Here is a 23,001-nt window from a genome sequence, read left to right as displayed (position 1 = left end):
AAGAACAGATAGAGAGCGCAGAACTTCTAGAAAGAGCGCAGAACTTCTAGAAAGAGCGCAGAACTCCGTGGAAAACGGAACGAGGGGGGCAGACAGCTCAGTCCAAAAGAAAGCTGCAAGTATATAAAGGTGGTAGAATGTATCTCAACCCATCAATAATACACACAGATTCTAAGCATCTAGACACCAAATAGCATTGCCTTAAAATATAGAAAACAAACATTTCAGCACTACCAGGAGAAACTGACAAATCCAGTGGGAGATTTTTAACACATCTCTCTCAATAATTGATAGATTCATCAGACAAAAATAGAAAAGGACATACTATAGACGATTTGAACCATACAATGAACGAATTTATTTTGACCATACTATATAGAAAAATATATCCAACAATTAGAGAATACACATTTTTTTGAGCACTCATGGAACATTTGAGAAAAAAGTGGAAAAGAGATAAAATATGAAAAGGGAGCACGCCGAAGGGGTTATGCTTCTTTCAAACTATCTCCAAGGATCCAAACCTGTTTTGTCTTGATGCACTGCGGGTCTAGCGCAGTGACTGTCACAAAGGAGGCTCTTAAGATGTCCTGACCCAAGAATGGTCAGCAGAGGATTCTCTGTGGAGGTGGGTAGAGGCTGAGTGAGCATGGGAGCCTGTTCCAACACGGAGAGGGACAAGAGGCCAAGGTGAGTGGGGCCAGTCTCCAGGTAGAATGGATACAAACAAGAAAAGCGGAGTCATGAACACCACCTTCCCATCTGAAGGAGACTCATGTGGAAGAGATTTGGAAAGCCCAGTCTTTGTGGTTCCAAATGGCACAGCAGGGACAGGCAGACAGGAATCACAGGGAAGAAGAGTTGCACCCAAATTAGGAAGAAATTTCCAATAATTCACTGTTCAACTTTGGTTAGGAATTGGCCTGGCTGATCCGTTAAGACCCCTTACAACTCTGTCCCAGGTTACAGACTAACTGTCCTTCTAATGCCCATTCTTTCCAGAGATTCCTTCACCCCAAATTCCCTGGATATATAATCCCCAAAAGATTTGCTGAAGGTCCCAGATTCAGGAGGTGGTGGAGGAATAATGAGAGCTTTAGTCCCCAGATCTTCAATTTGGTACCCTTTCTTCTCCATCACTGGCCTCTCTACTAAGTGCAGTGAGCAGGCTTTGCCCTGCTAGGCTGCCATGCACTCTCTAAGCCCACCCATGTGCCAGTAAATCCCATTCTTTCAGCACATGGTACGAGATCACAGAAGCACAGAGAATTAGTTACAATAAAAATGCCTGGGCCTTCCAGGAGAAAGGCAAGCAAGCTTACCTTGACCTCCGCAGCAGATGGTTGAGTTGGGGGCCTGGCTCTGGGGGCTTCTCCTGCAGCTGGCCAGTCATGCTGCTCTCATGCTTCTGGGCAGGTGGGAAGGGGAGGCCTGGTTCTGCAGAGGAAAGAGAAGGAAAGGGTTTGCTCCTAGCTCTCCATTACCATCCTGCAGAGGATACCATCCAGAAGCCCAGGGAGTTCCTGAGGCTGGCCTCACCCACTCTCATATCCTCGGGGAGCAGGCAGGCATGGATGGGACAAACATTTCCCCGCCCCTACGATGTGCCATGCGGGGATCTGAGGAATGAGGCTAAAAAGATGAATCAGATGCACTCCCTGCTCTCAAGAAACAGTCGAGAGAGAGAGAGAGAAGGAGAGAGAGAGACGTGCACATGTTTCATTACAATATAATTTGGTAAGTGCTGTGATTTCCCCAAATTCATTCAACAGCCTACCTGTCCCACAGGGGAGCAGAGGCAGCTCACAAGTGCTACCCACAGGCCTTCCCAAAGAACTTGGCAGGAAGGATGGGTTGTCTTTGTGTTTTAATTTCCAATCCATTGCAGATAACTTTTTTTATAAAAGGTAATGAAAATGAACTGGTGGACAAATGAAATGAAAAAAATGCTCATACAAAGCACCACCTCTTCAGTTACCCGACTCAACAGATTACTCTGTCCAATTGGGATGGAAGTTTCTAAGCGCTTCCTCGCCATTTCTGTTCTCGTCTCGTGACGGCTGAACAATTTGCAGCCCGCGCCATTGCGCAAACCACAGTTGAGTAGCCTCAGTAGAAGTTTACACAGAGTTAGGCTTTCCCAAGATGTCTGGCTGATCTCTTGAGAGGGTGGCTAGCAATGCAGCTGATGCCAAATTCACCCTCTGGACTACAGATTAGAGAGTCTCTCTCCGGGAAGGAGGGCCACTGCAGGAACTTCGGGGAAAGTGTCGGGACAGAGCCAGTGGAACTCGCTGGGTTCAGGTTACGGAGCATGGGGCTCATGGAACCTGGTCAAAACATCCCAGCCCTAACGAGGGCAACCCCAGCCAAAGCTACTGCCCTGAACAGGAAGAACAAAGTGTTATCTATTCAAACGGACTGGGACATTTCAGAAAATAAATCAGTTCCGAGATGTCAAGAGGGCTGCTGGTGTTCATTCCTACTATTTAATGCCATAAAAATGATTTTTTTTTAAATTGAGAAATCCTTTGTCTGTGACAGCCAGCTCCAAAAAAAGCCTTTAAATGCCTATTGCCTTAATACTTGAGGGAGAAATTACAAGTCATTTTCACCCATTTGAATGTTTAAGAGAAAGTGTTCATTCCTCTAAACTCTCAGCTTTTAAGTAGTTCTTATTTTAAACTTTAGAAGATAACTCCACAGAAGAAAAACTTCCCCTTTCAAAGTCTTTTATTTTTTAACGCAAACACCCATATAGTCTCACTCCCTGCTTCAAACGCTAAATCATCTGCAATTTGGGAGTTTGTTGCTCATGAAATTCTAGCGAGAAGCACATCATAAACAGTCCTATAGCAACAGAATGCTTTTGAAGCGATGTCTGTGATGTTACAAAGATTGTATATCATTATCTCTGTATGTTGGAGAAGAGAAGGTTATGGGAATAACTGTTTATGTACAAATAAGTCAATATAGTAACTGGCAACCTGCATAGAAGACATTAGCAAGAAACTAAACCATGGCGCGGGGTGGGAAGCAGGGACGTACTTCCCTCGGTCTCCATGGCTAACGCGCTGTCCTGACTCTCAGCAAGCTCCCCGGCCACAGCCTGAGTCCTTGGAGCTGGCTGTCTCACGGGCAAGAGCTATACTTAGGCAACCAGAGAGCCAAATGTTATTGATCATCTATTGTATGTCAGGTGCTGCGCTGGCCTCCAGGGTTCTCAAGATGGGTTCTCCCTCAAGGGGGCCCAAGACAGACATGGAAGCAGGTGATTACAACCTCCCTACCCTGTTAAAAAAAAAAAAACACCATACTGGCTGGAGTTAAGGGAGAGGAAGTGAGGTTAGCTGGCTCAATCCATCTCTCCAAACGTCCATTCATCCATCCAATGGTGACTGAGTGATGGTATGCACCCTGCAAGTGCAAGGCACTAGACAGAGAACAGGCGAGACCAAAGTGGTCCCTGCCTTCATGGAGCTTATAGTCTAGTGGGAGAACAAACATTAACAAACTAGAAGTAACTGTATTGTGATGTGCTCTAAAGAAGTATATGGCTACTGCTATAGGAACACATGATGGGGGCAGACCTAGCATGGAGAAGGGTCAGTGGTGCTTTCCAAAGGAACTGGTCCTTAATCGGAGCCCTCAGAATACATTAGTGAAGCAAAACAGGGAGGGCGGGAGAGAAACGAGAGAGAAAAGGTGTTTCCAGCGCAATGAACGACCTGTGCAAAGGTCCTGTGATGAGAAGGAGCATGGCACGTTCTAGCTATGAAAGGAAGCTTGTAATAAGGACCAAACTGGTTCTTGGCCTCACGCCATGCTTCAATCACTGTGGTGTTCAAGGCAAGCGTGAAAGATTTGTAGGTTTTTCAGAAGTATCCAAGAAGTTACCTATAGCAAGCCAGGAATATAAGGTGCATATGTACACACATAAGGTGCAATTCTTTCTCACCCTAAACTGGCATAAGGCATCCAAAATAGGGGCCTCCTTGCTCTCCCTCCAATTTTAGACCAAGTTTTTGGCACTCTTACCTATTTTCTTTTCAGCAGTGGTGAGTTGGTTAAATTCAGTTTGGCCAGTAGTAAAAATTAGTTGATCAGGGCTGATAAGACAGACAGTGTGTGGGTTTTGGAATGTGGATGAACATTCCATTATTAAGATTATTGCTGGAGAAGCATCCTGGGGGGGGCGGTACTTTAAGAAAATTCATACAATTTCATACAATTTCATTCATGGAACAAGAGCTTTGGGGCCCAGCAGACTTGGGTTCAAATCTGACTCCATCCCTCACTGGCCATTCGGCCCTTGGTCTTCTGTTGAAACAGGGTTAGCAGCGCCTCCTTGCAGGGGTCTCTAGGAGGTAGCAAGCAGCACACTGCCTGGTTCCCAAAGGACCCTGAATAAGGGGCAGCATTACCATCACTGCACCCCGGTGAGCAGGGGACAGGGACAGCCACACCCCTCCCTCAACGTGAAAATCAAAAGGAGTCCACAGAATGATCTCCCAGCCACTACTGGGGCTGTAGGGTAGATTTGCAATGGCTCAGGGGTTACCCATCAGTGGCCAGGTATCCTGATGACTCATCGTTTCTGGGCGTGTACCCTCAATGGTCCCCAGCCACCTTGCTGATAGTCCCCCGCTGGAAGTCCCACTCCACACTAGGGCTAATCCTCACTGAGCCACACCTCATCTGCCCCAGGCTCAACTGCATTGAAGGAATCCAGATGTCCTGCTGGAGATTTACGGGAAGCCCCACTCAGGAGCTCTGGGCTCCCACCATGAACAACGGGGGATCCTTTGGACAAACAGCCGAGTCCCAGGGGGTAGAGGAGATGGGCCAACTACCACATCCTACCACAGACTAGGCATGGTGCTGGGACTTCCCAGGGATTGCCTCTAATATTTACAACAATCCTGCAGAGTCACTGTGGGTATCACAATTTAACAAGTAGGAAACTGAGACCTGTTGACTTGCCCAAGACCACAGAACTGAGCAGTAGAGCCAGACCCTGAAGCCCGGAAGCCCCTCCTCTTTACTCCATCACCACACCGCCTTACGGGGACAGAAATCTTATTATCTCTTTCTCAGACGACCCAGGAGGACACAGCCCTAGAAGGCTGTGTGCCTTTCCAAGGATCTGCAGCGAGCCAGCCACCAGGCAAGGCCAGACTCTTCCCACTGCCCCACGCTGCTGTTTGGGCCTCAGTTTCCCTTCTGCACACTCGTGGTGACAAATGCCACCTTATATACCACACTACTGTCAGAGTTGGGGGGGCAACAAAGATTTGAAGAGCTGGGGAAAGGGAAAAAATTAATATACAGAAACAAACACTTTAAATGGGTACCGAAAGGCTCCAACCAAAGAAAGAAGGTTCTCCTCAGCCACAAAGCAGTTGTAATGAAAAGAAGAGCTCAGGGGCGCGTGGGTGGCTCAGTGGGTTAAGTGTCTGCCTTCAGCTCAGGTCATGATCTCGGAGTCCTGGGATCAAGCCCCGCATCGGGCTCCCTGCTCAGCGGGGAGCCTGCTTCTCCCTTTGCCTCTGCCCACCACCCCTCCTCTTGTGCTCTCTCTCTCAAATAAATGAAAAAGAAAAGAAAAGAAAAGAAAAGAAAAGAAAAGAAAAGAAAAGAAAAGAAAAGAAAAGAAAAGAAAAAGAAAGAAAGAAAGAAAGAAAGAAAGAAAGAAAGAAAGAAAGAAAGAAAGAAGAAAGAAAGAAAGAAAGAAAGAAAGAAAGAAAGAAAGAAAGAAAGAAAGAAAGAAAGAAAGAAAGAAAGTAAAGAACTCACATCCTGCCCTGATGGGGTGGGGGAAGGTTTAGCTGGGGACACAGGATATACAAGAGGGAGCCTCTGGAATGGGAAGCAGGACGAAATGAAGTGTGAAGAATTCCCTCCGTGCCACCCACAATAAATTAGAAATTGGCACCAATTTTAAAAAGAAGAAAAGGAGGAGGGGGAGGAGGAGGATTCAATCTGTAGCTTTAATTTAAGAACAGCTAAGAAACGGTCTGAAGAGTGATCGATACAACGAGAAATCTCGGACTCCAGGTGCTTGGGGGCCAACCCTTCCGTCTAACGAACACCATGCAGAGACAACCGTGGCACGGAAGAAGATCTAATTTTCAAGTGAGACACATTCCCCCAACAGTCAGGGGAGGCCCGGAAGCTTTTTAGATGTGGGGGGAAAAGTCTCATTCTCTCTCTAAACATCTCTTCTCTTGGTACCCCACTCCCATGGAGGTTAAGGAAGAAAACAGCTGTCCTGCATGGCAGGAGGGGGTCCTGCCCAGACCACTATGAGACAGAGGTGGGCCATTTAATCCAGCTTTCATGCACCTGGTTATTCCACAACACAGAAGCTGGGCCATTCACATCAATAGCAGAAGAGCTCAAATACTGAGAACACATCATCAGACGGACTCATTGTAGACTGATGATGAACAGCAGGTCACTAGCCACTCTGCAACCTCCTCAGGCCTCCTACCCCTTTGCTCATGGCCCCAGCCAGCTTGTTTTTAGGGCTTCACACACCCCAAGCTCTTTCCTACCCCTGGGCCTTTGCACATACTGGTCCCTCTGACTAGGATGCTCTTCTCTTAGCTCCTCCCTCATTAGCATCTAGTCAAGCTTTCAGGTTATAGCTTCAGTGAGACTTCTCTGACTCTCCAGAAATATAAGTATGCAGCAGTCCTTACCACAGTTGCAATCAGTTAATTATGTGATTAGCAAATTGGTCTCCCCAGTCAGACTGTAAGCCCTACTATGGCATGGGCAATGTCTGGGTTTTTTGTTTTGTTTTTTTTACCATTGTGTCCCATGGGCTAGCATAGCAGTTCTCAATCCGGACTGCACATCAAAATCATCTGGGGAGTTTAGAAAACCACGGATGCCTGGGTTCCACCACAAACCTATTAAACAATAGTGTTTAAAGCTTGCCCAAGTGGTTGTAATATGTGGCCAAGGCTGAGAACCGCTGACTTAAGGAGGTCGTGGGTGCTGGGTTGATGTCCTAGAGCAATCTTGCAGTGGCCCAGGGAGTTACAGTAGGACTTTGCTCCCTTTGCTTGTGTATACAATGTAGCATTTAAATGTTGTTTTTCACTCCAGAGATTAAATTTGAGGAAATTCCGGAAGAGGGAAACAAAATCCTCATTGTTAGAGAGGAATACTATTCCTTTCACTAAGTTCTCCCAAACAGTCTCCTCCCCAACACACCTCTGTCCTTTCACCCTGCTTTATCACCTTTATCCTCAGAGCCACGGCATTAACCTGATGTGTTCCTGAAATACACTTAAATATCAGGGACGAAATCTGCTATTTAAAAAAAAAAAATTAAAACAGGCCCAACTCTACAATGCAATAGGATGCAAAATTTCACACTCAGTTTTGTTAAAACAGGAGAGTTCAAAGCCAGTCTGTACTGGGACAGGCTTGCTGAATCAGCTTCTCTGTCCCCAAGCGACCTGTGTGCCCACTAAAGTGTGAGCAGGGGCGCCTGGGTGGCTCAGTCGTTAAGCGTCTGCCTTTGGCTCAGGTCACGATCCCAGGGTCCCGGGATTGAGCCCTGCATCGGGCTCCCTGCTCGGTGGGAAGCCTGCTTCTCCCTCTCCCTCTGCCCCTGCTTGTGTTCCCTCTCTCGCTGTGTCTCAAATAAATAAATAAAATCTAAAAAAAAAAAAAAAGATTAAAAAAATAATAAAGTGTGAGCAGCCTGGTCTCCCCAGCTGTGTTAGCCGCAAGTGGCTATTTCAATTAAAATAAGACGAAATGAACTTAAAAACTCAGTTCTTCCAGTTTTACTCGCCACATCTTAAGTACTCAGTAGCCACATGTGGCTCGCGGCTACCATACTGGATGGCACAGAACAGAACATTTCCATCACTGCTAAGCGTTCCATGTGACAAGCATTCTTCCAGAGCAGAGGATCGCTACCTGGGCGCTAGTGACCTTTGGGGCAGGATAATTCTTTGTTGTGGGGAGCTTCCGGCATATGGTGGAGTGGTAGTTCTCAACCTCCGGTGATTTTTACCCCTCAAGGAACACCTGGCCATGTCCAGAGACAGCTTTTGGTCGTCACAGCGGGGGCTTCTACTAGCACGTGATGGGCAGAGGCCAGGGTTGCTGCTAAAAAATCCTACAGTGCACAAGGCAGTCCCCACAACAAAGAATGACCTGGTCCCAGATGTCAGTAGTGCTGAGGTGAGAAACTCTGCTCTAGATTAATCAAGAAAACACAGCTGTTCTCAGTAAAACTACTGGCAGGAGACTCGCAAGACCCAAGTGCCCCGCACCCGCTCCCCTTCCTCAAATTTAGAACCCTGAGAACAACTGTCTAGGCAAACAGGTGTCTCTATTTGTCAAGAATGCAGAATAAGAAGTCCTGGTTTCCAGAATAATCTATGAATTTGTTTTTAAAATGAAGTCCCTGCACTTGGAACCCTAAGGACTAGGAAGAGTAGACATTCATCTTCGGCACTGTGGTTTGGGATGTGTGATTAGCTAACTCCAGTCTGCCTGGTAGCTGGATGTCGATATTCCTTTGTTCACGCATCTACTTATTCAGAAGTATTTACTGAGCACCTGCTAAGTGTCGGGTACTCTTCTAGTGTTGGAGACAGAGCAGTAAATAAAAGAAGCCAGGTCCCTGCCTTGTAGAGCTGACTTTCTACTAGAGAAGACCAACAGTACACAAAGAAACAAATACAGCAGCAGTGGACAGGGGGGAATGATAATGTCAGGAAGGAAAACAGGCCAGGGTAAGGAGACAGAGCAGTGAAGGGGATGGATGCCTGAGGTCACCCCTCTGAAGAACGAACAGGGCAGGTCAGCTGAAAAAGTGACATCTGGGCAGAGACCTGACTGAACTGAGATTGAACAAGGTGATTCGAGGAGGCAAGAGAGTCCCAGGCAGGGGGAAGAGTGGGTGCTGGGTCCTTTGGTGATACAAGCTTGGGGGAGAGGGGAGAGGGCTGGTAGAGAGGTCAGTGAGGCAGGCAGGGGCCAGGTGGCAGGGCTGGGAAGCCACTGGATGGCTCTGAGCAGAAGAGAGATGGAGCTTGGTTAATGTTTCACAGAACAAACTATGGGATGACAAGAGTGGAGAAGGACAGACCAGTTACGAGGCTGCTATGGTCTTCCAGGCAAGACATGGTGATACATTATTAATCAATCGACAAAATCATTAATACTAATACCAGCTCTCTACTTGGCCAATGCTATTCATATTCTACCTCAGATAGATCAAGGGCAGACCAAGCATCCTGTTCAAGCTACCTCTATGGGAAAATGCACTCTGAGTTCCAAATGGTCAACTTGGGTTTTAAGCTGGGGACCGTGTGATCTGAGAAGAAACAGCGGGAAAGGGAGCTGGGGGCTGGGAAGATTTGCAGGCGGAAAAAGGGAGTATTCCCCAATTGTCCCCCTTTCTCCAAAGCCATCAGAGGAGAGGAGTCTGAGAGGGGCCTGCCCACCATATGCTTCCAAGGGTTGTTGGACAGTGAGTGGCTGAGATCCACTCTCCCGCTACAGGCAGAGCAGAAGGAGAAGGACTGGTTCTCCTGGAAGGATGGCATTGCAGCTAAGAACGAAGGACGGCATGGAGTCTCTTCCAGACGCAGGAAAGCCTTTACTTCTGGGTTTCTGGGGTTTCAGGGCAACACAGGGTCAGGGAAATAGCCATGGAGTCAGCAGATGTAGCGCAGAATAATCCAGCCGTGCCTCTTCCTAACTGCACAACACTGGGCATGCCGCCCAATCTCCCCGACCCTCTGTAAAATGGAAACGAGACCCTGCCTCTCAGCATGGTTAGGAGGGGTCAAGCCAAATGACGTCCAACCTAGAGTAACAACTTCCAGCCCAAGTGCCGAAGTCTGGGCCCATGTGTCTTCTGGAGCAGAAGCAGAACCCACATGATGGTCCACAGGCATGTCTGGGTAATTCAGCTCTACCCATGGGAAGGGGCTTCTCTAACATCAATTTATCTATCCAACACACATCCACTAGGTCTTAGTGCTGGACTTGGTTTCTGGAAGAAACAGAGAGTAAGATGCAGCATCTACTCTCTAGGAACACAGGAGCAGTGGAGGGGGGGGGCGGTGGTGGGAGACAGGCCAAAAGTTTCCTCCAATCCTCCTTTTTCCCTCAGTGCGTGGTGACCCTGCGCAGAAGGCTTTCATGCTGTTCGAATACAGCCAGCAGCCTGCTGGGGCCTGTGCACCTCTCGTATGTACTGGAGGCTTGCAGCGTCCGCCCTCGGGACCCTCCAGACCTGCGAGCAGGCCTGATCGTTTCTCCTGGGGGAAAAGGCAGGGCTGCCTGGGTCAACAGGGACACAGGAGAAGTGTCTGCCTTCAGCCAGGCCTTCCTTCCAGTCCCCGCTTCCTCTCTGCAGGGGACATGGCTCCAGGAGAAAAAGAAGACCATGACAGGCCAGAGGCAGGTAGGACACCCACTCCTGACCCCCAGATGGCCCAGTGCTTGGCATCTTCTCTAGCGCTTCCCAAGGAACGTCTTCAAGAGAAGGCCCCAGCTCTGAGTCATCTGAAGCAGAGAAGGGACCTTGTAAAAATAACTCCCAAGTATGAGGAACCTGTATTCACATTATTCATGAAACAAAGAACAAAAAAGCAGGGCAGGAAGCAGAGGAGGAAAGTGTCGTTCACATCAGTTTTCTTCACATGACAAGCAGCCAGGAACTCATTTGCTGAGCCCCATGTCTCTCCCTCTCCCCTCCTCTCTCCTTAGAGCGATTACATAAGCTGGAGAGAGGGTCTCCTTTTCACCTTTTGACTCTCCCACCCCCCCTTCAACTATCACCCCCAAATCTGAGCCTTCCCAGTAATCCCAGACAGTATCCAGAAGGGCGCAGGCTGTGCCTTCTCCTGGTCGTCTGCCCTGACACAGAATTTCCTCGAAGCCCCAAGAGCCTCTGCCAGGTGCCAGGGGCGGCATATCTGCCATTGTGACCAGAGATATTTTAGCAGACATGTATAAAATCAAAAGGAAAATGCCTCATAATCCCACCGCTTTGTGAGAATATTTATTTCTATTTTTTTTGCTAAACTTTGAAGAAACTATGGTTGAGATCATATTGTATACATAATTTTGTATCCTGTTTCTAACATAAGCATTTTGTCATGTTATTAAAAGCTCTTTGTAAATATTAGCTTTAATGATCGGCTAATAATTCACCAAACATTATGGTCCATTCCCTAATGTTATGAGAAACAGGAACCCGTATCCTCCCCGGACTTATTTTACCTAATAATGCAGGTCCTGTTAAGTGTCCCCCCGAGCACTGAATACAGCAATCATCACCCATCTCTGAGTGTGTACTATTCTGTGCCAGGGACTCTGCCTCCTACCACGTCAGCTGGCTGGGAAGGTTAGATGTGGGGATGGCTTAGGATCACACTATCACGTGCAAAATAGATCCCCTCTCTCCACACTGGGAACTTTTACACCTCCCTTGGTGGAGGGCCATCTCCCATTCCATTCTTCTCCCAGGAAAACCAGGGCCTCGCCCTCACTCCCTTGAGAGGAAGCTCCAGGTCCCAGAAGCAGAGGACATGTGGCCAACTGAAAAGCCTTGGATCGGTCATCAGGTATCAGAGCTGGTCAACCACAGCCTGCAGGCCAGCCAGCCCCCTATTTATACAAAGAGAGCTTCCATGGAACACAGCCACACCCATCATTTACATACTGTCTACGGCTGCCTTCAGCCACAATAAGCAGACTCGTTGTGATAGAGACCATATGGCCCACAAGCCTAAAATATTTAGAACTTGGCTCTTTAAGACTGTTTGCTGACCCCTGTGTTTGGAGGCCAAACATCCTCCAAAATCCATGCTCCCCATTATTTAGTGAGAGGCGTCCCTCAGAAGCAGCTGCCCAGTCAGGAACTCCTTCTGCCTGCTCATCCTGCCGCAAGACGGGACCCTGTGATTAGTTCTCATCAATGAAACGAGGGCCCCGGACGTACGCCATCTCGGGGCTGTGCGGGTCAAGTGGTGGGTGAGCTTCTACTACCTTCTTTTTTCCCTTCCACCTGAACCCAGGGTCCTCTTGGGCCTGTAGTACTGTTTCCTTCCTTTCTTCATCATTATTCCCCAGAAAGGAGCCTTTTTGGACACTTTTTTCCTAATTGCCTTCCTCCAGGAAATTATACCACAGGTACACTGAATATCTGGTTAGGTACCACGGATATATGTCATATTGACGTAAGGAATGTAAAATTTTTTTTGCCCCTGGGCACTAGGTTTTGCCCCCTTGAGTGTAATATTGCCCCCACTGAGAATGTACCCTCTAAAATATAGCAGAATCACAAGACAGAGGTACCTGGGTCCCTGAATAATCTTGTGGAGGAATGCCAGGCATGCCAGAACACTTGCATTTGACTGTTATAAGGGCAAGAAATCACTGATCATGTTAAACTCCCCCAAACTGGAAGATGATTATGGCAGCTAACATTGCCTTAACAATGTTAATAAGAGATCTAAATTTAATCATTTTTTTCAAAAGTATGGACTGGATAGGTATGCAATATTATAAACAGGGAATCTCTCCTAAATCCCAAAGAAGGTAAATTTAGGATTAAAAGCCCCTACTTAGATGGGGGAGAGTTTAGCCTGTTAGCTCTTGAAGTGATATAGGCAAACATTTTAAAACAGATTCAAGAAGGGTTGAGATTCCATCTTTATTAGGTGGAACATGGATAACATATTAACTGCATTCACTTATATCCTTTTCATATGGATACATCATTGCAAAGATGAAAGTGAAAGAAAAAAAATTTTTTAAAGACATTTCAGGGTGCCTGGGTGGCTCAATTGGTTAAGCATCCAACTCTTGATTTTGGCTCAGGTCATGATCTCAGGGTCGTGAGACTGAGCCCCATGTCAGGCTCCATGCCCAGCTCCATGCTTAGGATTCTCTTTCTCCCTCTCCCTCACTATTTCTCTAAGAAAAAAAGAAGAAGAAAGGACATCATTTCAAATAACAAAGGGAATAGGTAAGAGCTACTAGGAAAGAGACTGGAACAACTCTGTGGAAAATAAACAGACTACAGAAGGTTACAAACTGATGGTGGAGGCACAGGAAGCCTGAGCCCAGAATAGATGTGAGTATCATGGGAGTCCATCCGCCTGGCAGAGTGGCCAAGAGGCTCATGACTCAGGGCAATGGAGGGCAGGAATCAGATGTTAGGCTGAACAGGGGGGATTATATGAAATCTGAAGTCAGAGGAGTTGAATCCTCCACGGGTGGCTCATGGGGCAGCCAGGTATCCACTCTCCCCAGCGAAACATGGCATTTTTTTCTCTGAAGAAAGTGAACGGACCCAAAGAAAAGATGAGATCCAGAAAGCAGTAGAACTAACCTAGTAAAATAGTAAAGGAAAAGCCCAGATGACAATTGTGTAGCAGGCCTAGAGAGCGACCAGATCAAACTCGAGGAGAACAGAGGCTCTGGGAGGAAGGGAGGATATATAAAATACCCAACTGGCTGGAGGGCTTGGTAGGAAGAAAAATGACAATATGATAACAACAAATGGTTAAAAAAAAAAAAAGGCAGTAAGATACTCTTGGAAAAATAAAAAACTGTTAAAAAAAATAAAGGATCTGAATATATTATTACTTGGCTCCAAAGAGGATAATAGATCAGGCATCAGGGTCACACACATAAAGCCTTTATGGTGAGGCAAGTAAGTTAATGATCAGAGAAGGTTAGGTATTAAGCACATGCATACACTGAATGAGTGGCAGGGGCTGCGGCAAACGGGTAGGCGTGCCCATTCTAAAGGAGGCATCCTCAAGCAGGGTGATCATTTGGGAAGTCAGACCATATGTGCCAGAGCTGCCAACTTTTAAAACAATATCCCAAACTCTCTTTTATGAAAATTCTATTTTAAAATATTGGCCGAAATTGAAAAAAATCACCAGGCAAGCCAAACAAGTATGTTCAAGGGCAGACTGTCAATACACAATTTATTATTTAAATATTCACAGTAAGACAAATTCTATATGCTGATTTTTCAGTGTTTAGGATCAACCTACAGATAATGCATAGAAGACTTAATGGCAATTAGAAAATAAAAGTGTAAATGCTATCACCTTTATTGTACAGGTAAAAACAGAGATGACAGAAACTGGAAAATGGGAGGTAGCTAGGGTAAGAACACTAACATTTTCATGTTACTGAGAAGAGAATCAAGAAATATTGTTGTTAATGAACAAGAAATATAATAGCAAGAATCTCACTTATAAAGCTAACCAAATAAAGGAACTATAAATAACAATACAACTATGTTGTGAGGATGTGGGGAGGAAGGTAGAAGGGTGGTATGAGTGAGCTAAATCATCACCTATCACAACAGGAAGTAAGCTGATAATTTCTAAAATAGGAGTGAAATAAAAGCACCTTATTTTCAAATATGGAGATAAGTGCCAGAAAGAAGTAACTGAAAGAGTTAAAAGTGGCTGCCACCAAGGGAGTGGGGCTGCAGTTAGTGAGAGAAGGGGACAGGAGACTGTTATTTTTATTATAAATTCTTATGAATGTGAATACCCCCAACCCTGGGTTGGGGGAAACTTCTGAAAGAAAACGAAACAGATCAATTCATGGGGTTGACTACTGAGATAGATAGGTAAGCCTACAAGTTGACTGAGTAACATAGTATAAATGGCACCCAAAAGGGTCTAAATGAAAATAATTTAATGAATGGACAAGTTACAGAGTTGAGAGGAAGGTTAAGGGAACCAACAATATATGGTGCAGCACTCAGAGGCTAACACCAGCAAGAAGCCCTTACCCCCCTAAATTTGAAGGGCAAGGGGAGGGAATGGTGTTCCTGGAGCCCAGTGAGGCTAGAGCTCTGGGAGAGGGGCTGATGCCAAAAAGAAACAGCCACTGCCAGAAATCAGATGAAAGCAGAAAGGGAGCAAGAGGATTAATACTCCAACCTTCCTTTCCTCCTGTTCTTGAATCTCCTGCTGGCATCTCCTGTTGGTCAAACCCAATCAAACTCAGAAGGTAAGGTAGAGGAGTCCAGCTGATGAAATCCACAGAGGCCAGCCTCCCCAAGACACAGCGAGACAGAGAATGGATCTGGAAGGAGGTGGGCAAAGAGAGAACAACCAACACAGAGTCTCGCACCCCCATTACCTGCGAGTGAAAAAGTAGGCACCCGGAGTGGTAACTCTGACCTTCTCTAGTTCAGTAGCAGAACTACAGGTCTGCCGGGAAGAAATGATAAAGGATGTGTAATTTCCCCCCAATTTTCATTAGTAAATATAGATGGATGACTTCCATACATAGGCCATGCATTTAGTCAAAGAGCAGAACCAAGATATATGAAGTAAGAATCCCTTCAACATGAAAAAAGGAGTGAGACAGACCTACACAGAAAGGTAATGGTACCATGTGGTGTGATGAGCATCCAGAAATGTGCAGCCACACATCTCCAAGCCCCAAACCAGGAAGCCACACACCTCCCCAGGCTTTCCTAAATAGGGGAGACTTGATCGGCCCTTGAAGGACAAGTGAAATCAGACAAACAAGAGAGGGCAGCATTTGAGACATGTTCAGGGGCAGTGAAGAGGTCTGCTTGGTCACAGGAGATGGGAAAAACAAGCTGGTCATCAGTCTGGGACAACATAAAGGAGGGATCCAAATGTCAGGCTCAGGAGCTAAAACCTTCAGATCAAGCTTCTCTGAAGCTGTAGAGAAATTAAATAGGTAGAATGTGAACCAATGTCAAAGGCAGAGCAGGTGGGGACATAAAGGACTTGCTCCTAGTAGATGCTTACTCTCTGTGGAAAGACGAGAGGCCAGGAGCTAGGAAGGAAGGGAGGATGCATATTGGTAAGCACTGAGCTGTCATTTAAGATTCAGCTATAAGGTCATAACCTCTATTAAATTTTTCTTGCCCAAACCCTGCCTTTTCTCAGTAATGGGAATATTAAGCCCTGACTCTCAGAGTTTGGAACACTTCCCTGAACTCATGTTTCCTGCTATTACTGTATGAAATCTCTTGAAGGCAAGAAGGGTGACTTATTCACCTTTACGTCCCCAGATCCTAGCTCAGGGCCTGGCCCGTAACCAGTCTCTTCCTGGGTGGGTGGGGGTGGATGGACGGACGGATGGATGGATGGATGGGGGATGGATGGGGTGACAGGGGCCTGCGTTAGGATAGTAACAATGCAAATGAATGAAACAGGAGAATCAATAGCATTTGGATCTTCCCAGAGTGTGCAGGCCAGATGCCTGTCTCTTTTGGAAAGTGGGAGATTATAACTTAATTGCTTTATGATTCTGCAAATATTCCCCAGCTTGTGAGGGCATGTTTGGTTATTAACAGATCGTGCAACAAATTGGACACAGGAAAGAAAGCACGGATGATAGAAAGGTGGGTGGGGCTCAGGGCAAGAAGCAGAGACCAAAGCGCCCTCTCACATACAATTTAGGAGGATGAGGTCAGACATGTTGGCTCGCTTTACTTTGAAGTTTTGGCTGCTTCATTTTTTATCGTTCATCTCAAAAGAATGACAAGGAACAAGAAGGCCGTTTCCAGAGAGCTGTTTCTCTACCACACACCAACATCTCTTCTATTACCATAGGCTTGTTTTTAACTAATGGTCTTGGCAAAAAACATAGAAAGCAAAACAGTGCCCTTAACGTTAGGTTCCAGAAAAACACCAGCTGTTGAAATTAAACAGCCAGACTGGTGGCCTAATGATGAATAAAGACAACTTCCTTCAAAAAGTGCCATCACTATGCAAGAGACTTTTGCGTCCTTGGACAATAAAACGCAACAGTTCTAATCATATGGAACCGCTGCCCCAAATACCATAATCCGCTTGACCAGTTATATAAGTACAGCATCTCCTACATCAGTAGACCAAAAAATGATTCTGAGATTCTAGCTAGAATCTGTGAGACATTTAAGAACCCCTTGAGAGACTATAAGATGCCAACAAGTAAGGGAAGGTGGTGGCATCTGATAAAAACTTTCATTACTACCATGACAGAGATGAGTGGTGGCTAATTCTCTACCTTTCCTATATTCAGGTAGGAAGAGAGAATAGGTTTGCTATCTCCTTGTGTCAGAGTGAGGATGCCCAATGACACCCTGCATCTCTTCTGCCCTATGTATGGCCCCAAGTGATTTCAACAACAAATCTCCCAAGAACCCAGAGGAAGAGCTGGGGCAGGTTCCTCTAGTCACATTTGACAGATGGAAAAATAAACTCACATGAATCTGGAACTCACAACTTGCCCCAGGGTCTCAGAGAGGAGTCCCTGACCCAGCCTGATCTGGAACACTGTCCTCCTGATGACCCACACACAAGGATGGTGACCTCCTCATTCTTCTGTCTCTGAATCTTAGCACAGAGCCTGGCCCTGGTCCATAATCAGGGCTCAAGAAACACTTGCCGAACAGATGCTTCCTTGTGTCAAACTACTGCATGAGCCTCTCTCAGGAGTTGATTTCTTTGTCTGTAAAATGGGAGTAACAATATTCTTCTCATCGGGTTAACATGAGGATCCGAAGCATTCGTACATGGATAGCCTTTACAACACTGCCTGGCATGTGGTTGATACTCCTTAACATTAGCTATTACTATTATTGTTGATGGTGTCACTGCTGTGAAGAAAAGGGAGTAAGGTAACATGAGCGAGAATGACATACTGGGGGGGGGCGTACCTTAGGCTTGTGGGTAAGATGCTCCTGAGGATGTGACATTAGAGCAAGACCTAAGTGACAGAAAGGAGTCAGCCCTGCTGGATCTGGGGAAGCGGGGAGCAGGTTGGGCGGGGGCGGAGGTAAGCTGGGAGATTGGAGTGAGCCTGGTGTGTCTGAGGGGTGGAAGGAAGTGGCAATTTTGTAATGATCACAATCCATTTTATACATCCCAATTCCTATCCCTAATTTTTAGGAGGAAATGTGGAATTATCCACCTGAATAGCCACCCCATTAAAAGACCCACTTTGCTGAAAGTTTTTAAAAAGTCCCTTCAGCACTGTTCACACATTTCTAAGACAGATCTTATTTCTAGCCCATAGATGAGTGGCTAGGCAAACCGAGGCTCCAAGCCACCTCGACCATGGAAGTCTCCAGCTCCCGCTCAGCAACAGCTGCTGAGAGCAATTTGCCAGTACCTACAACCCCTGTCGGTCTCCTCCCTAAGGCTGTCTCACCAGGATTAAATCTGGTAAATGTGGAGGAAGGAGGCAAGTCAATTCAGTAAACACTGAGGAGAAACACAAACTACAAGGTAAAGCCCTGCACTGAAACAGCACTGTCTTACAGCATTTGAGGCTACCCTATGCTATTATCAAAGGAAGCCTGAGCTGAATCAACTCAGGTGAGCCCTTTAAAGCCCTGGTCTTGCCCTTGCCCTTGCCCTAAAGACCCACTTGTCTTGCCCTGACTTTGAGGCTCAATCAGGCCGAGGAGATTTGGACAGGAACAGTCCCTCCTCTTAACCACCAGCCCTAGCGAACAACACTGCCCCCTAAAGCCAGTTCTTAGTGGCCAGAGAGATCTGGAGCCATGCTGGTCCGAATCATGTCCATACTCCTCATTGACATTCATCTTCTGCCTCTGGATCATCCCAATGTGAGGTGGGTTCTGGCACACTCCAGCCAGAGACTCCCCAGGTCACATAATGCTGAGTCCCAGGGAGGGGCTGCCTCTTCCCGAGGATCAGCCTCCTACCCACAGTCCCAGGAGAACTGGCAGTGGTGACCTGGCCCTCCTTCCAAAAGAACTAAACTTAGTCGCACTGACATGAGCAGCCAGCCCATCGCTCAGGCCCCAGCAAGTGAAGAAGTAAAGGGAACCCAGGAAGCTCAAGGTTTAGGCAATCCTGGAAGCATACCACGAAGGCAACAGACTGATCAATTTTACTGTTTAGGGGCGGCTGGGTGGCTCAGATGGTTAAGCGTCTGCCTTCGGCTCAGGTCATGATCCCAGGGTCCTGGGATCGAGTCCCACATCGGGCTCCCTGCTCCTTGGGAGCCTGCTTCTCCCTCTGCTTCTCTCTCTTTCTCTCCCTGTCTCTCATGAATAAATAAAATAAAATCTTTAAAAAAAAGTTTACTGTTTAAAATTTATCAGTTGTGGGGCACCTGGGTGGCTCAGTTGTTAAGCGTCTGCCTTCGGTTCAGGTCATGATCCCAGGGTCCTGGGATCAAGCCCGGCATCGGGCTCCCTGCTCAGCGGGAAGCCTGCTTCTCCCTCTCCCACTCCCCCTGCTTGTGTTCCTGCTGTCGCTATCTCTCTCTGTCAAATAAACAAATAAAATCTAAAAAAAATAAAAATTAAAAAAATTAAAAAATAAAATTCATCAGTTGTGTATGCAAACAAACAAAAAAGGGTAAACAAAATTAAATGTCAACAAAGTAAAAAAATAGTTTTCCGTATGCATTAGTAACCTTCATATATAAAGAGTGCTTAAAAGTCAGTCAGAAAATGATAAACACACAAAGAAAAAAATGGTTACAGGCCATCCATGAGAGAAGAAATACAAAAGGAACAAATACATGAAAAACTGTAAGCCTCAGGAGAAATCAAGAAAATGCAGATGAAAAGAACCTTTCAAATTGGAAAATATTTTTTATATCCTAGTGCCGTGTTGGCAAGAATGTGGAAGAAATAAGCATGCTCACATGTGCTGGTAAGTTGACCAATGTCTATCAAAACATTAGTGTGCACGCAGTCTGACCCAGAAATCTATCCCGTAGAATGTTCACATTGTATACACAAAAATATACGTTATATGATCTCCAGCACTGACAAGAATGTGGAGAAGCGGGCACATTCATTACTGCTAGTGGAAATGAAAATTAGTGTCATATTTATGAAGAGACATTTAGCAATATATACCAAACATCTTAAAAGTTTTGCATATCCTCTGACCCAAAAATTCTACTTGCAGAAATTCACCCTTCAGAAATCATCATGACTATGCTTAAAGATTTACTACAAGGATGCTCATGCGCTGATTTTAATAGGGAGGTGGCAGAGGGGCAAAATATATATGTGTAAAACGCAAGCCCAGGTAAAGAGAAGGTACAGACATGGCATAATGGAATACTATGAAGTTGTTAAATGACTCCGTAGCCCTTCTGGTTTAAAAACAGAAGACTGAAAACATGTTTATCCCTCACCCCTTCTAGGACTCCATTAAAATGACAGTAAAGGAACTCTTTTAATTGTATAAACTTAACAACATTGAAGAGAACAGAAAAGAGGCAATTAGCGACAAATTCTAGGAAGACAGCAAATGGACAGGAGGCAGCACTGAGAAAAGAGAACAAGATGCTCCCAGGGAAGAATGTGGACGAGAAGGGTGTGTCTGCTCTATAAACCAGAGAGTGAGGGAGGCAAGGATGCCAGGAATGGGGAAGGGTAGAAAGAGAAGAGGCTGGAAATGGGGACTAAGGGCAAATCAGAGAACAGAAGATTGGCACATCCACAAACTCTCATCGCTCCCTCCCGCCCACCTGCACCTATCTTGCAGGTAGGAGCCTGGAGGCTCCTTCTCCAGATTAACTGAATGACAAGCAGGTCACCCCAAGTAGTGGCCGGGTTCCCTGTGGGTCACCCAGAAAAGCTCCCAGCTGCGAAACACTAAGTCAGAGAGGGCAAAGGCACAGGAGAATGAAGGGCCACTGGGTGCTGTAGATCCCCAAGCAAGAGAAAGGAAGGGATTCAGAGCCCAGGGTACGGTGTGACCTCCTTAGGGGCACCGGGCTGGGTGCTGGCTGCCGATCCCCTCAGCCCTGATGTTCTGGGCCACTCCGAGCCTGGGTCTAGCCAGACTAGCAATGCTGCCTGAGGCAGGTACACCCCAGCCCCCAGGGGCCACGCACATAGTCCCTTCTGCTCTTAGCCTCCCCCTTTCCCTTGAGCTCTGCGGAAGAGCTGGGAATGGAGAATCTGTTTCCAGGGAAGTAAAATATGTGTCACTGGCCATTCTTTTCCTGAAAAGTCAGGAAATGTTCTAAACCAAGTGTGCCATCCTTGTAAAGAAGAGGCCCAGTGGGGCGCCTGGGTGGCTCAGTTGGTTAAGCATCTGCCTTCGGCTCAGGTCATGATCCCGGGGTCCTGGGATCGAGCTCCACGTTGGGTTCCCAACTCAGCGGGAAGTCTGCTTCTCCCTCTCCCTCTGCTCCTCCCCCCTGCCTGCTCCTTAATAGCAACCAATCACGTGTTGGCTGGTGTTAACTCAGATGGTTCCTGATTAAGCTTATTTCACCTCCTGCTTTTATCTTTCTGGGATTCCAAATAAACTGGGGAGCTATGTTCAGGCAATACCTTGGGGTGCTCATGACTGCAGTCAATGCTTAAGGCCTCACTTGCATAAGGAAGTTACCATCCTCCTCATAAGAAGAAGTGAATGGGGCATCTAAGGGGATGTTTCCCAAAGGTCCTGTAATGTGGTTCTATCAGGCACCTGACTCATTGGGTCACTTCAGCTCTTTCCCTGCCGGGGAAGGTGTTCACTTTCCTGACACAACCTTTGGTAGCCACATCAAAGCCAGCAGCTTCCCTTCATCCTGGTGCAGCTGGGCAAAGTGTTCTTTCTGCCAGAGAAGAACTGACCTGGGTCCCTGGAGAGAGGATGCAGAGCTCCCGCCATCGATAAGTAAAGGGACCTACACCCCTCAATTCCAACTGGCACAAGGGGCAGAAAATAACCACAGGATCCCAAGGGGGCCCCGTTCCTGACTTCATCCTTCATGGGAGGAAATTATAGGAGCCTCCAAGGGCCACATGGGCCCCTCTAGTGCTTACTTAATGTGAAGAGGAAATTGCTCCAGACACCCACCAACGGATGCAGAAGCGCTGAGACCAAGAGCAGTGACGAATCCCAACGGCCACATCCCACCACATCTCAGCCATGAAGAAATGGAAAATCCCAAGGATACAGCAAAGATATTTTTTTCTTTTAGGTTGACAATCCTAGGTGGGCTTTCAGCTGGGGCCAGTAAAAAAAAAAGAAAGAAAGAAAGAAAGAAAACAAAAGAACTATATAGACACAGGTAGCTCAAAGGGGTGTGTGTGTATGTGTGTGCATGCACACGTGTGTGGGTGTGTGTACTTGTGTGCGTGTATACGCTGAAAGGGGTGCCAAGTCAAGAAGCCCTGAAAGGATAAATGTGGATATCTAAAAATAAAACAAAGAAAACTTCGGGAAGGCAAGTGGAGCCCAGTGATTTGAAGGTAGTTGAGCCATGGGGGTTAAGGTAAGACAGGAAGCGCAGGAGATGTGCCTCCAGCAACCCCTGACATGCTCACTCCTTCCACAGCAGCTGCCGGCTCAGGCTCCTCAGCGATTTCCACCATCACGACCCGCTTTCAAATTTTAAAGCAACTCAAGCCCCAGCTCTAACATTCTCCACAATTCTATTACCTAACAATATTATACAGGCCGATCTCATGTATCAAATCTCATTACCAGAAAGAATTGCTTGGATGGGCCAAGTCATGGTGATGTTTTGATTTGGTTAGAAAAGAGTCTCTCTGGGAATTAATCCTATACAGCAAATCCTCTATCTAGGCCTGACCACTTAGAGTGGTCACTCTGCGCTGTAACAGCTGGTTCTGAGCGGAGAGCAGCGCAGACCAGAGAGAGGGGGCGGGTGGGGGACACCATGGCTTTGCTTAGGGCCACAACTCCCTAAGGGGAAAAGGGAACGAAGCTCTGAGACCCCACCCAGGTAAGGGCCACTGCGTACCACACGCCTGGTGGCACTGGAACTGAAAAGGTGACATGAGGTGGGGTGGAGAATGCTCCCTCTGATATTTCAAAGCTGTGAGTAATCGATGCAGCCGTGGTCGCGGCAGAGCATTGAGACGTCCCACCTGCACCTGAGTGATGCCCCGGAGGGGACAGGAATGGGCACTGGGACTCCTGTCTGAGAGGAAGATGCTGGGTCATTCAGCTTCGTCATGGGTGAGATGCTTCCCTCTCTGCAGTCCTGACG

The 23,001-nt window shown here is 46.7% G+C and overlaps 1 protein-coding gene across 12 annotated transcripts in view; it reads right to left on the bottom strand.

Annotated features, from left to right (window-relative positions):
- TRERF1 (transcriptional regulating factor 1) overlaps positions 1–23,001 on the bottom strand; it is a 198,415-nt gene that overhangs the window by 64,448 nt on the left and 110,966 nt on the right. For all 12 annotated transcript variants that reach the window (XM_088023989.1, XM_088023986.1, XM_088023988.1 and 9 more), the window contains one exon: positions 1,323–1,437. The gene's annotated coding sequence lies outside the window, so the exon portion shown is untranslated. The remainder of the gene's footprint in view (positions 1–1,322; positions 1,438–23,001) is intronic.

The sequence above is a fragment of the Eumetopias jubatus genome, unplaced genomic scaffold (genome assembly GCF_037043125.1).
Source record: "Eumetopias jubatus isolate StellerSeaLion01/CBP00866 unplaced genomic scaffold, mEumJub1_p1.0 scaffold_6, whole genome shotgun sequence".
Classification (NCBI taxonomy): Eukaryota; Metazoa; Chordata; class Mammalia; order Carnivora; family Otariidae; genus Eumetopias; species Eumetopias jubatus.
The sequence above is the reverse complement of the archived record's forward strand: the minus strand, read 5'-3'. Positions and strand labels throughout refer to the sequence as shown.